General features: G+C 46.8%; 1 pseudogene; it reads right to left on the reverse strand.

The window, feature by feature from the left end:
* The window catches only part of LOC146833813 (flavin-containing monooxygenase 3-like), a 248,842-nt pseudogene that overhangs the window by 128,039 nt on the left and 107,616 nt on the right, over positions 1-13,187 (reverse strand).

Below are 13,187 nucleotides of genomic sequence, written 5' to 3' on the forward strand. Positions count from 1 at the left end.
CACATGGCTGGGTGTAAACCGAGGTGGCATAGTGTGCAAAATAGTGATGGACTGGAATGCAGCCCTGAGTAATTACCCGTAGCTGAGATTAATGAATAATTTGGTGCAGTATAAATTACACACAGGGAGGGTTGGGCGCTGAGCCAGCTCCCCACCTGTCTGTCACAGGAGCCCAACTCCCTCTGCTCACAGCCTTTGGCTGTGTGCAGGGGGTGTTTGGTGCAGGGCTTGGCCAGTTGCCTTTGCCCAAATGTGATCCCGAAGTCATTGGCTTTTTAGTAGGCATTTCTTTAATTTTGTATATTTTTTCAGATTCACATATCCTAAATAGGATGTGTAAATCTGGTGCAAGCTTCACACCCTCAAGCTTCATCAGGATCACTAGCCAGATTTCATTCATAATACACTTTATACTTAGTTGTGTACTGCCACTTTCCTTCTATCTTCTGTAGTTATACAATCCGGGCACAGTAGGCTGGCGGTCTCTCCATTCATATTTTGCAGCTTTTTTGTTTTTTACGGAGTTTTATATAGCGCAAACTTGACCCAAAGGTATCGGGTATCAGAGCGCTGTACATGAGCACCAGTTGCGCTACAGAAGGACACATTCATTTTTGTTAGGCACAGGGAGATTAAGTGATTTCCCAGAATCACAGGATGTTCAGCGTCATTGCCGAGACTCAAACCCAGTTCCCCAGGTTCGAGGTCGACCGCCCTAGCCATTAGGCCAACTCTGAAAATTGAATTTTCCAATGATCTCTTCATTCTCAGTGGCTTTATGGAGATCTGTTGGCTTTCCATTACTATATAACTGGTTTAACAACAATTCTGAACACAGTTGTATTTCTGAATAATGTATACAAAAATATAATCTGATATAAATATCTTAACTTAAATACTGTTTACAAATGTACTGCCCCATTGAGTGTAGATTTTAATTTTGTAACTTGAATGGGGTGATATTTGTGCACTTAATTAACAACCCCCTATGGTCAGGTGCTGCTCCCAACCTGGCCCTGTGCACAATACCCGATGCACACCACCCTCGGCCATGCACAGCAGCGGTTGGCCACAGAGCTAAGTCCAGCGCCCATCTCACCATGAGTGCCTTACCATTACTGGTCCTGGTCTGTTGCCTATGACCCATGGCTGGCCCATAATGCTTGGCCTTTGGTCACGTCTTGTTTTTTATGTGTATATAATTCAATCAATCAATCAATCATTTATAGAGCGCGCTACTCACCCTTGAGGGTCCCAAGGCGCTAAGGGGTGGGGGGGAGCAGCTACTGGTCGAACAGCCAGGTCTTGAGACGTCTCCTGAAGGTCAGCAGGTCCTGGGTCTGACGCAGGTGGACGGGGAGGGTGTTCCATGTCTTGGCGGCGAGGTGGGAGAATGATCTACCGACGGTAGTCATTCGGCGGATGCGTGGGACAGTGGCGAGTGCGAGGTTGGCGGAGCGAAGCTGGCGGTTCGGGGTGTGTAAGGACAGTCGTTCGTTGAGGTATGCTGGTCCGGCATTGTGGAGTGCTTTGTGAGCGTGGGTGAGGAGCTTGAGGGTGATCCTCCTGTTGACCGGGAGTCAGTGCAGATCTCTCAGGTGGGTGGTGATGTGGCTGTGGCGGGGGAGTCCAAGGATGAGGCGTACTGAGGCGTTTTGTATGTGTTGGAGTCTCTTCTGGAGTGTAGCCGTGGTTCCTGCGTAAAGGGCGTTGCCGTAGTCCAGCCTGCTGCTGACGAGTGATTGGGTGATCGTTCTTCTGGTTTCGGTGGGGATCCATCTGTAGATCTTGCAGAGCATGCGGAGGGTGTTGAAGCAGGAGGAGGAAACTGTGTTGACTTGCTGGGTCATAGAGAGCGTTGAGTCCAGGATGACCCCCAGGTTGCGTGCATGGTTAGTGGATGTCGGGGCAGCATCCCATGCCGAGGGGGTGGAGCCAAGGATGAGGACCTCCGTCTTGTCCGAGTTCAGTTTCAGCCAGCTAGTCTTCATCCACTCTGCAACGGCCTTCATTCCCTCATGGAGGTTGGATTTGGCAGTGGCCGGGCCCTTAGTGAGGGAGAGCATCAGCTGGGTATCGTCGGCGTATGAGACGATGTTGAGGTGGTGTGCTCGGGCGATGTTGGCGAGTGGTGCCATGTAGATGTTGAAGAGGGTCGGGCTGAGGGATGATCCGTGGGGTACGTTGCAGGTGTTCGCGGTGGCTTCGGATCTGAAGGGGGGAGGTGGACTCTGCGTTCTGCCGGTGAGGAAGGAGGTGATCCAGTTCAGGGCTTTGTCTCGGATCCCTGCGTTGTGGAGGCGTGTGCGCAGGGTGTGGTGGCACACGGTGTCGAAGGCGGCCGAGAGGTCCAGGAGGATGAGGGCCACGGTTTCGCCGCTGTCCAGTATGGTCCTGATGTCGTCCGTGGTGGCGATGAGGGCGGTTTTGGTGCTGTGATTGCTGCGGAAGTCTAGGATATTGTTCTCCTCCAGGAAGTGGTTCAGTTGTCTGTTGGCGGTTTTCTCAATGACTTTCGCCGGGAACAGAAGCAGGGAGATGAGTCGGAAGTTCTTGAGGTCCTTTGGGTCTGCCTTGGGTTTCTTAGAAGGGCATTGATCTTGGCGTGTTTCCAGCTTTCTGGGAAGGTGGCGGTCTCGAAGGAGCTGTTGATGATCTTTCGGAGTTAGGGTGCGATGATGGAGCTTGCCCTGTTGAAGATGTGGTGGGGGTAGGGGTCGGAAGGTGAGCCGGAGGGGATGGTGTTCATGATTTTGATGGTGTCTTCGTCGTTGACATTGTGCCAGGAGAGTAGAAGGTCGTTGTGCTTGGTGGGTGTAGAGTCGAGGGTGATGGCGTCTGTCGTCCGTGTCAGGGTGTCGAAGCTGTTGTGGATGTTTGCGATCTTACGGTGAAAGAAGGTAGCCAGGGAGTCGCAGAGTTCTTGTGATGGCAGTATGTCATTGGAGCAGGAGCTGGGGGTGGCGAGTTCTTTCACGTTGTTGAAGAGCTCTTTGCTGTTGTGTGCGTTGTTGTCGATGCATTCCTTGAAGGAGGTTATTATGGTAGATCGGATGAGTTGGTGGTGTTTGCAGGCTCATGAGTCCTAAATAAGAGTCATGAATCCAGTGCAAGCTTCACACACACCCTGAAGTTCACATAGGAATTGAGAGTCGAAAAACTGACTAGTGAATCCCCTGCATCTAAAATGATGGTCAAGAACTGCGGTACCGAGACAGGTAATGTTCTATCCAGCCACAATTATGAGTATAAGTGATTCTAAAGTCAGACATCTGGCTCATGAATTGTGAGACATTTTATATTTAGTTTTTTAATCCATCCTAAAGGGGCTCCTTTAAGGGGCTCCCCACTGTTGCCTGGGGGTTCGGGTATGCCTACCCTATCCCTGACATAGGCCATTTTTTTCAAAACTTCAGGGCTCTGGTGAAATGCTTCAAGTGCCATAATGGCTGCTGCATGATAAATGTTTCTCTTGCGACAGCCAATTGAATCTATCGAATATGCTGTTCTAATTCTGGTACGGCAGATCCGAAAGGGATGACAGGAGAAAAGGTCCTTCATCCAATCAGGTTTTTCTATTTTTTTTTAATTGTCATAAAAACCTTTAAAACCTGCTCAACAACTCATTTAAATGTTAATATCTAAAAGACTACCAAAAGGATTTACACCAAACCAGAGAACGCATGCTTTCTGAGTAAAATTCTAATTTCATCCCATGTTTGGGTTGGAATGTTCCACGGTTCGAGCTGTAGATGTGAGCATAATTGCTTAAAGGTAAAAAAGGAAAACACTCCTCCCACCCCCACCCTGCCACATTTGAACTTTTTTCTCCTGAACAGATCTTGACAAAAGCAACATACTTAACCTTAGCTGACTGAGCTACTAAACTACCACATTTTGTGCAAATCTGTCCACAAGGTCAACAGTTAAAGGTAAGTTCAAAATTTGCCTTTTCAATGAAAATTGCACCAAAATCATAACTGAACCAAAAACTCTTTCTCCTTCCTCCAACCCTCCACAAAACGTATTACCTTGCTCAATCAGTAACAACATTTTTAAGCTTTTGGGTGAGCACAGATATCCAGTAGCAATATTTGCGATGCAGGGATCCTCCTTCGACCTTCCTTGGTGCCCGAGGGACTTTACTACGCCCTTTGGTGAGGTTAGGGTTTGGTGGGCTGCGTGTTCGGAAGTGTGCTCCTCTAGCATTTTCCCTAGCCAGTCCCACTGTTGGCTGCCAGTACTGAGGGGTATGTTGTTGGGGCCATTTGGGCCAGTCTGACTAGAGTAGACCTTGCCTAGTGAATATGACGGAGGAACGACTCAGCTAGAGAAAATAGAGACTTCCATATGTTTGGGGAACGACAAATGTTCAAGCTGTTAGTCCATGAAAAGTATTCTGACTCCCAAAGCAATGGGGTGGCTTCTAAATTAGATTCCCTTGAAGTTGTCAAGTTTCCTTCAACGCAAATTCTCTTTCGTCATGGTAAATGTTATCTTGCACATTTTTGTTCATCATTACATGAAATTCAGTTATAAGGGCTTTAATGGTATTAAGTAATGGCAGCACATAGGAGATGATAGAAATAATTTTGGTAGATCTGTAAGATTTCCTCCTCCTAAAGTCCAGAAAACAGGCAGCATTGGGCCTAAGAACAGCACAGTTCTGCAACATTCACAACAGTGTTATCTCTCCACAAAGTTTTTTATTATAAGGCAGAAACACAACACAGTGGAAGCCTCAGGCTTTTACCGGTGCTCACCTGCTCTGCTGTATTACTGAGCTCCGTTGCAATATCTGCCCCAGTGTTCCCCAGTCCAACCACGAGCACCCTCTTGCCCTGATATCCATCTGGGCCCTTGTAATTCCGGTTGTGGAAGTGCTGCCCCTTAAACTTTTCGATGCCTGTAAAAAGAGAGGAACATATTGCTTACCGGGTCCATCATGGTTGGAATGACTGACCCGCTAATGGCCTTCCCTCCTATTTAGAGGTCTGGTCCCTAGTGAAATAGATATTCTCTCTGGAGTGAATGAAACTGTGCATGCTTCTTCCAGAATCTAATGCTCTGTCAGTGTCAAGTGGTTCTGGAGCATATGGAAAGTGCAAAGTCTGCAGACCTCTTCCTAAAGAGTGTTCACAAACATTGGCTGTCCTACAAACCAGCCTTCGGTGTTTTCACAGTAGGAATATGTTCACCAACGGCAATTCATTGAGAGGAAACAGCTAAGCTCTATCGTTGGCAGAAGCAAAAGCTGATGGGTGTAAATGCTGAAATTTATTTCAACCTCTGAGAATTTCATTGGTGACATTTCAATCTAATGTTTTAGCTAGTCTGCACTATTACAGAAAGTGGTCAACCATATGCAAATCAATCTTGGGCTACCGCACACGTAGTATTTTAGCTTGGGCTGCTATCTTATATCCCCTCAAACAGAATCACATTTTCCTCAGGCATCTTTTGGCCATGTTTGGCCCAATCGATGGAGGGCAGCAGGATCCTTGTGGCACTCCATGTTCATTGTGCTATCATACTCATCGTTCACGTCATTGATGATTCCCAAGTAGCCCAAAACTGGCCTAGGGTTGCTTCTGTTTTCATCTAAAGGGACTTAGGGCCCAATTACGAGTCTCGCTATATGAGGACCACCAGACCCATGGTGGCACGGCGGTGGCAATCCAGCCACCGCCGCACTGGCGGTCCATCCGCCCCATTATGAATTCGGCGGTCAGACCTCTGCCGTCGCCAGGGAACCCCCGTTCCCTGGAGGTGAACAAAGCAAACACAAGGAGATGATGGACGGAGCAATCTGTGACTGGGGGTAAGTCTCTGAAAAGTTTCAGCGCTCCGTCCATCATCTCCTTGTGCTTTGTTTGCCCTAAGTTGTCAGGGTGTTCCCAGACGTGGGTCCCTTGCTCACTTTGCCGCTGGATCAAGCTAGCCTGGCTAAAGAGGGGTGTTACCTCGAAACCGGTCCCAGGATGCTTGTTTCCAGTCCAGGGAAGACATGGCTTGGCAGTTCGGGCTGGACTGTTCCCATGAAGCACAGGGTCACAACTGATTTGCGTATAGCTGTGTCTTAACTAGGGTGTGAAGTGAGCTAAAGAATGATTATTATTATTATTAAGTATTTGTAAAGCGCCTGGCTACCCTTAGGCATCCCCACGCTGTCAGTGGCAAGAAGACTCGGAAGGCAGGCTGATTATGGCAAGTTTTTGAACAGCCCAGTCTTCAACTGTTTACTGAAGGTAAGATGGTGTGGGGTGGAACGCAATTGGAGTGGAAGTGCGTTCCAGAGCTTGGCCACGTTATAGGAGAACATGCGGCCCCTGGATCGGACTCTCTTAATTTTTGGCAGCACTGCCAAAAACTGATCTGCAGACCGAATACGTCTCATTGGGTGGTAAAAGGCCACCAGAGATTGATTTATCTAGGGACATGTTCCCCATAGCGTTTTATGAGCTATGCACAAAGCTTTGAACTTGATCCACTCTGCTATTGGCAGCCATTGAAGTTTTTTTAACACAGGCTTCACTGACTCACAGTGGGGCATAGGCAAGAGCTGTCTAGCTGCACAATTTTGTACCACTGTATTTTCTTTATAGAGGCCTTTGTGGTGCCTAGGTAAAGGGAGTTCCCATAGTCCAGTCATGAGAGTACCAATGCTTGTACTATCACTCTTCGTGCCGGAACTGGGAGCAATGGGAGGATTTTCCGTAACATTCTAATGATTTCAAAGCATGTTGCGGCTAGCTTATTTGCTTGGCCATTGAAGTTAAGAGTTTTATCTAGCCAGACTCCTAAATTTTTTATCTGATCTTTGGGGGTTGGTGTGGGGACCAAGGCATTTGGACCAGTTGAGTCCTTCTACCTCTATAGCCGCCCCGGGGTGGCTGCTTAAAATCATTAGCTCCATCTTGTCTCCATTTAATTTTGAGACAAGACTGATCCATCCACAAGGCCACCGCTTCCATACATGCTTCAATGTTGATCCGTGACTTCTTTGGGTGCTTTAGCACTACCACCAATTGCGTGTCATCTACATAGGTGATAATTTGAATCCCATAAGGTGGGACTAATTTGGCCAGTGGTTTAAGATATATATTAAAAAAAGTGGGACTCAATGATGAGCCCTGGGGGACTCCGCACGAGAGCTGCAAACATTTAGAAGTGTGCTCCCCCTCGAACACCTGGAATGTTCTATACTTCAGGAAAGATTTGATCCATGACAGGGCCTTGCCCGAGACTCCAACCATTCTGAGCCTGTCAACCAGAATGTTATAATTGACAGTGTCAAATGCGGAGCTCAGGTCCAGTAAGATGACCACCACTGTCCCTCCCTGATCAAGAATTTTCCTGGATTACTCCACAACTGCTAACAAAGGTGTCTCTGTCCCATGGTTCGGGCGGAAGCCTGTCTGGGTGGAATGCAGAAGAGAGTGATTCTCCTGGTGCTCTGAGAGGAGTTTATTTATATATTTTTCCAATATTTAGCTGGTCCAGGGAAGTAGATGATGGATTCAACCCAGATCTGTGACGGAGGGTGATTGTCTGAAAAGTTTCAGCGCTCCGTCCATCATCTCCTTGTGTTTGCTTTGTTTTCCCTAAGTTGGCAGGGTATGCCCAGACGTGGGTCCCTTGCTCACTTTGCCACTGGATTCAAGCTAGCCTGGCTGACGAGGGCTGTTAGCCCGAAACTGGTCCGAAGATGCTTGTTTCCGGTCCAGGCAGGGGCGTAACACAGGACCCCGCAGCCCCTGCGGGGGGACCCCAAGCTCCAGGGGGCCCCCTCAGCACAGCACTCTGTCGGCAGAGCTCCTGATTGAGCCCAGAGGGGGCCCCTCCAGGTGCCTTGCAGGGAGGCCCCCTCGAGTTTCGTTACGCCAGTGGGTCCAGGGAAGACATGACTTGGCAGTTCGGGCTGGACTGTTTCCATGAGCCACGGGGTCAAGACTGATTTGCATATAGCTGTATCTGAACTGGAGTGGCAAAGTGAGCTAAAGAACGATGATGGATTCAACCCAGATCTGTGACTGGGGGTGAGTGTCTGAAAAGTTTCAGCGCTCAGTCCATCATCTCCTTGTGTTTGCTTTGTTCGCCCTAAGTTGGCAGGGTATGCACACACGTGTGTCTCTTTCTCACTTTGCCACTGGATTTAAGCTAGCATGACTGATGAGGACTGTTAGCCTGAAACCGGTCCCAGGATGCTTGTTTCCGGTCCAGGGAAGACTCAGCTTGACAGTTTGGGCTGGACTGTTTCCATGAGGCACAGGGTCAAGACTGATTTGCATATAGCTGTGTCTGAACTGGGGTGGCAAAGTGAGCTTAAGAACGATGATGGTTTCATCCCAGATCTGTGACTGGTGGTGAGTATCTGAAAAGTTTTAGCGCTCTGTCCATCATCTCCTGGTGTTTGTTTTGTGTTCCCTGGAGGTGGCAGAGCAATCAGAGGCCGCAATATACACAAAGCATATTACGAGTTTCCTCTCTGCCGGTGGTGAGATGGAAGTTTCTACTCCATGTCAACCCTGGCGCAAGGGAAATCAAGGGGACCCTGGAGAGCCCCCTGTGCCTCCTCCACTTGTACATGCACACAAGGGGGCATAACATGTGCCCCCTTGTGTGCATGCATAAGAGTTCCTGCACAACATGGACTTTTCATTCCATGCCATGCAGGAACCTTGTGAGGCTTTCCCATTGCGATGCCTTTTTGAAAGGCACTGCGGCTTTTGAAAGATGGGAATGCCAAGCCACGCCGCCTGCCCGACTACAAATAACTTGTAATCTGGCGGGCGTGCGGCAGCGAGTCTCGGCGGTGTGGGTGTGCAGCGATACAGTACCGGCTGCCCCCGCACCGCCGAAACTTGTAATCGGGCCCTTAGCCTGGAAATTCAGGTTAGACTGTTGATATTGGAGTAACACTAAAGGTCTGATTTAATGTTTTCCAGATGGGTACTCCATCACATATGTGACGGATATCACATCGGCCTTTTTACAAGTGCATTAGAATTTAATGCTGTTGAAATAAGGCGGAAGGATTATCGTTTGCATTTGTGGTTTGTACTTCACTGGGATATTTCATCCAGTTTATTAAAAGTGCATGAGTATATAATGCACTTGTAATAAGGAGGACAGGATAACAGTCACGTTGTGACTGAGTACCCGTCCACCAAACTCTAACTCTGGCCTGAGCTTGATTTCCATATGGCTGGTCTCGGTCTAGAGTGACGTAGTGGGCAAAAGAACAATGCACTGGAATGTGGCAGTGGCTGAGAATAATTCAATCATTTACAAATCACTTTTTTGTTTTTCTCACTTTAGTAAAAGTCACGTTCGGCACACAAGTACAATAGGCATTACATTAAAATATGTCCAGGTAGTGTCAACAAAGGTTGCTAGTAATTTCATCTGTGTTTGCTCGTGGTCGACAAGTTAAAGAATAATTCTCTCCTATAATCGAAGGCGGAAAGAGCGTCAACATTCATTTCTGGAAAGCAGTGGAACCCTAATTACGCCAGTATTACAAGTTGATCCTGGAATGCCCTGATGCGCACCTGCATTGTAGGAGTGTACATTGATTGGTATTATGTAAATCCAGCTACAAAGCAACAGAACGCTGTACACTAAGCAAGAGTACAAAATAGTGGGGGTAGGAAAGAGAACACTGGAGGTATGAAGAACTAGGAGAGTAACACAGCGGGATTGAGAAGAGAGGGGTGGTAGGAGGTAGACTACAGCGTTAGAAGAGAATGGAGTGAGGCAGAGAGGGGGGTACACTATTGTGCCTTTTCATTACATTTGCAATTGGTATCAGTCTTAAATTAGAGTTTCTGGGAATACCATTGGAGCTGCCTGTCTACAGACCACAACAACCAACAGATCCAATAGACAAGGGGCGTTAACCTTGGATCCACATTGGTGTGCCTGATGGTCTGTAATAAGCACATGGAGGGAGTGGGACTTTTGAAAGTGGAAATGAAAGACAGAAGAAGCCCAGAAGAATTGCACTGACTGCTATCTGAGGTGGATTTCACATTTATTTAATTTGATACCACACTGCCATCATGTGGCAAAGAAAGAAAAGGGGAGGAGAGAGAGCTATACATAAAGAAATGGAGGATGGGTGAGGGAGAAGTAGACAGAGAAAGAAAAGAGAAAGAGGGAATGGTGGTGGGAGAGAGATGGTGATTGACAAGGGGAGAGAAAGAGAGGGAAAGGGTACAGCCGGGAAAGTGGACAGACGAGGAGGATGGAGCGGGTGCGAGAGAGAAAATGTGGGGAGTATACTGGAGAGAGACCATCAACCACCCATGCAATGCCAATACGAGCTGGCAAAATAAAGAACAGCTGCTCCTGCTGCCCGTTGAGAGCCTGCTCAGTGAGACCTGCTTGTCAGTTTGCTGAAAAACACACAGTTGCAAAAATGTTTTGATAGATTGTTGCAAAATAGAAAAACCCAGGTAAATGGCGGCCACGTTACTCTGCGTCACTTCACACAAGAGTAAGAAGAAAGGGTAACAGAGGAAGCGAACCACCAAGGAAAGAGAAAAGATCAAAAAGAGGACACTACGAAGATTCCAGATCGAGTAGGAAAGACGTAAAGAGTAGTTTTTTAAAAATAGTTTGTGTTACAAAGATGGTACCATGTAAGAGAAGTACAGACTCCAGATGGGTTCAAGTAAGCTCTATTCACCATCTCCGCTGCTCCACTTCTGTCACAGTTCCAGATGTTGCTGTTGAGGTCACGCAGGCCCACACACAGTCTTATCTCTTTGCCCTGGTCCTTCTTGGCAATCACAATGAGCGCCAACCAGTCCACACTCTCAATAGGTTGAATAATACCTTGACTTTGTAATCTGGATAGTTCCATCTTTAATGGCTCCTTCATGAGGTGGGGAATGGGTCTAGTCTTATGCACAACTGGCTTGGGGTCTTTTCTAAGTTTCATTTTGTGTTGAAACTCCTTGAGTAGGTCAAGTCTTTCGCTGAATATATCCGGGAATTCTTCGCAGATCCAGTCCCCAGAATTGTGTTGACTAATCGATAAGACTTGCTTTGGGTTGTTGGGGTCTAGTTTGATCCCTAATTCCTTTTGGTGTTGCCACCCCAAAAGGTTGGACCCTTCCTTGACCACATAGCCTTTGCCTACAGTTGTGCGATTTTTAAAGATGATGAGTGATTTAAACATTCCTTTAAGAGGAATGGGGTCACGGTTGTACCCACTGGGGGCAATGTCCAGGGTTTGGAGACCTTCCACTTTAGCATTTCTCATCTTGTTGTAATCTGCTGAGTTGATGAAGGTGTAGGGGGAGCATGAGGCCGCATACACTTTGATGGGGTTGCCATCTAGGCTGATGTCGCAAACCGGGTAATTGACAATATTGATAGTGCTTAGGTCACCCACTTGCAAAATTATTTTATTGACTGACTGTGTGACCTCCTCTAGTTCCATACTTCCACTGTGTTTCTCTTTATGAAAGGTGTCTCTGCAGACTCTTGAAAAATGTCCCCTTCTGTTGCATTTCTTTTAAGTGGTGGACTTTGCCTGGCAAAATGGAGAGTTGGCCAGGTGATTGCTACTCCCACAGCGGTAGCATTTCATTTTATTGTGCTTGTTTTTGATTTTTGGTCTGGCCCTGTTGGAATTCCTTATTTTGTATATATCTTCTGCAGTGTTCACCTCTTTTATTACTTGAGTAGATTCATTGGAGGTTGTGGATCTGATTTATTTCAGGCATACTGCAGTGTGCTCAATAGATTTGGTAATTTCAATCGCTTCATGCAAGTCTGGTTGTTTTTGTAGTAATTTCTCTTGGATCCTTATGTTGTTGGTGCATCTTACTATTTGGTCTCTGATGAGTGAGTCATTCAAATCTCCAAAGTCATACAGACTGCTCAGACCTCTCAGAGCGGCCACATAGTTTGAAACACTCTCTTGCTTACTTTGTGTGCAGCAGAAGAATTTATGTAGTTCTAAAACAACATTAATTTTGTCACCAAATTGCTTCTCTAGTTTAAGGAAAGCTACTCTGTATTCATCTGCTTCATCCTCTTCCTCATCGTTTTTAAATTCCAGTTCAGGAAGTGAATTATATACTTTTCTACCGTGTGTACGCAAATTATTGAGAAGGATGTGCTGTTTCCGGATAGGACCAAACCTTTCTCCCCCTATGGCTATTAAATATGATTAAAAAATGTTAGCCCACTCCTTCCAGGGAATATTTGGTTCTCCCACCTCATTCAAGAATCCAGCTCGTCGCCAGTGTTACACAGATGGTACCATGTAGGAGAAGGACAGACTCCAGATGGGTTCAAGTAAACTTTATTCACAGTCTCCACTGCTCCACTCCTGTCACAGCCAAGAGGTGCCTCACAAACCCAACATTCTACGGTAGCCTTCAGAACCCCACAGTGGGAATATTCTATTTAACAATGGAGAGGAGGGGGAGAGGAAGGTACCAAGTGGGAAGAATGAAATTACAACAGTTTATTATTCATTTTCAACAATAAGTGTTTAGACAGCACTTGTGTTGTATAAACAAGGGTGTATCCATCACTCAGGTCAGCCACTACACGGTACAATAACATGGGTTAATCGCAACTCTGTGTCTAGGTCGCGCAGTCGGATCCCCAGAAAGACTGAAGGGGGAGTCCAATCGTGGCATTAGATAAAAGTAAATACAAAAAAAGAAGAATACAAGAGAAAAAGAAGGAAAGGACTGTACCAGTTTCTAGCTACAGGTTACATATGTATTGTGTCCAGCCTATCGTGACTGGGGTAAGTTATATATATATATGTGCAGTTGTGGGAGCTGCTGAGCTGTGCCAGGGTCCAGACTGCAACAGTGCCTCATGCATACGATTACCACTCCGCAATATTATTGTTCCCCCAGTTTGGATCCGTATTTCCTCCTTGTGAAGCAATTCGGTGTATATCAGTTGTTATACAGAGATGTCTGTGAGGACGACCTTTCTGTATTTCAGGCTCTCTAGCACAGTAGTCACTCATCATTTTTGGTTGCCACTCTCACCACATATGTATTCCATATCATGATTGACTTATTCCCTCGTGGTTTTTTTCCAATGAGTGTCTTTACTTTCACTTCTGCTTAGCCCATTTCTGACGGACTCTCTGCCAGGTCCTAACAGTTGGGACCACTGCCGCCTTCCATGCCATGGCTATCCAG

This window comes from Triturus cristatus, chromosome 4_2 (assembly GCF_964204655.1).
Source record: "Triturus cristatus chromosome 4_2, aTriCri1.1, whole genome shotgun sequence".
NCBI classification, from domain to species: domain Eukaryota; kingdom Metazoa; phylum Chordata; class Amphibia; order Caudata; family Salamandridae; genus Triturus; species Triturus cristatus.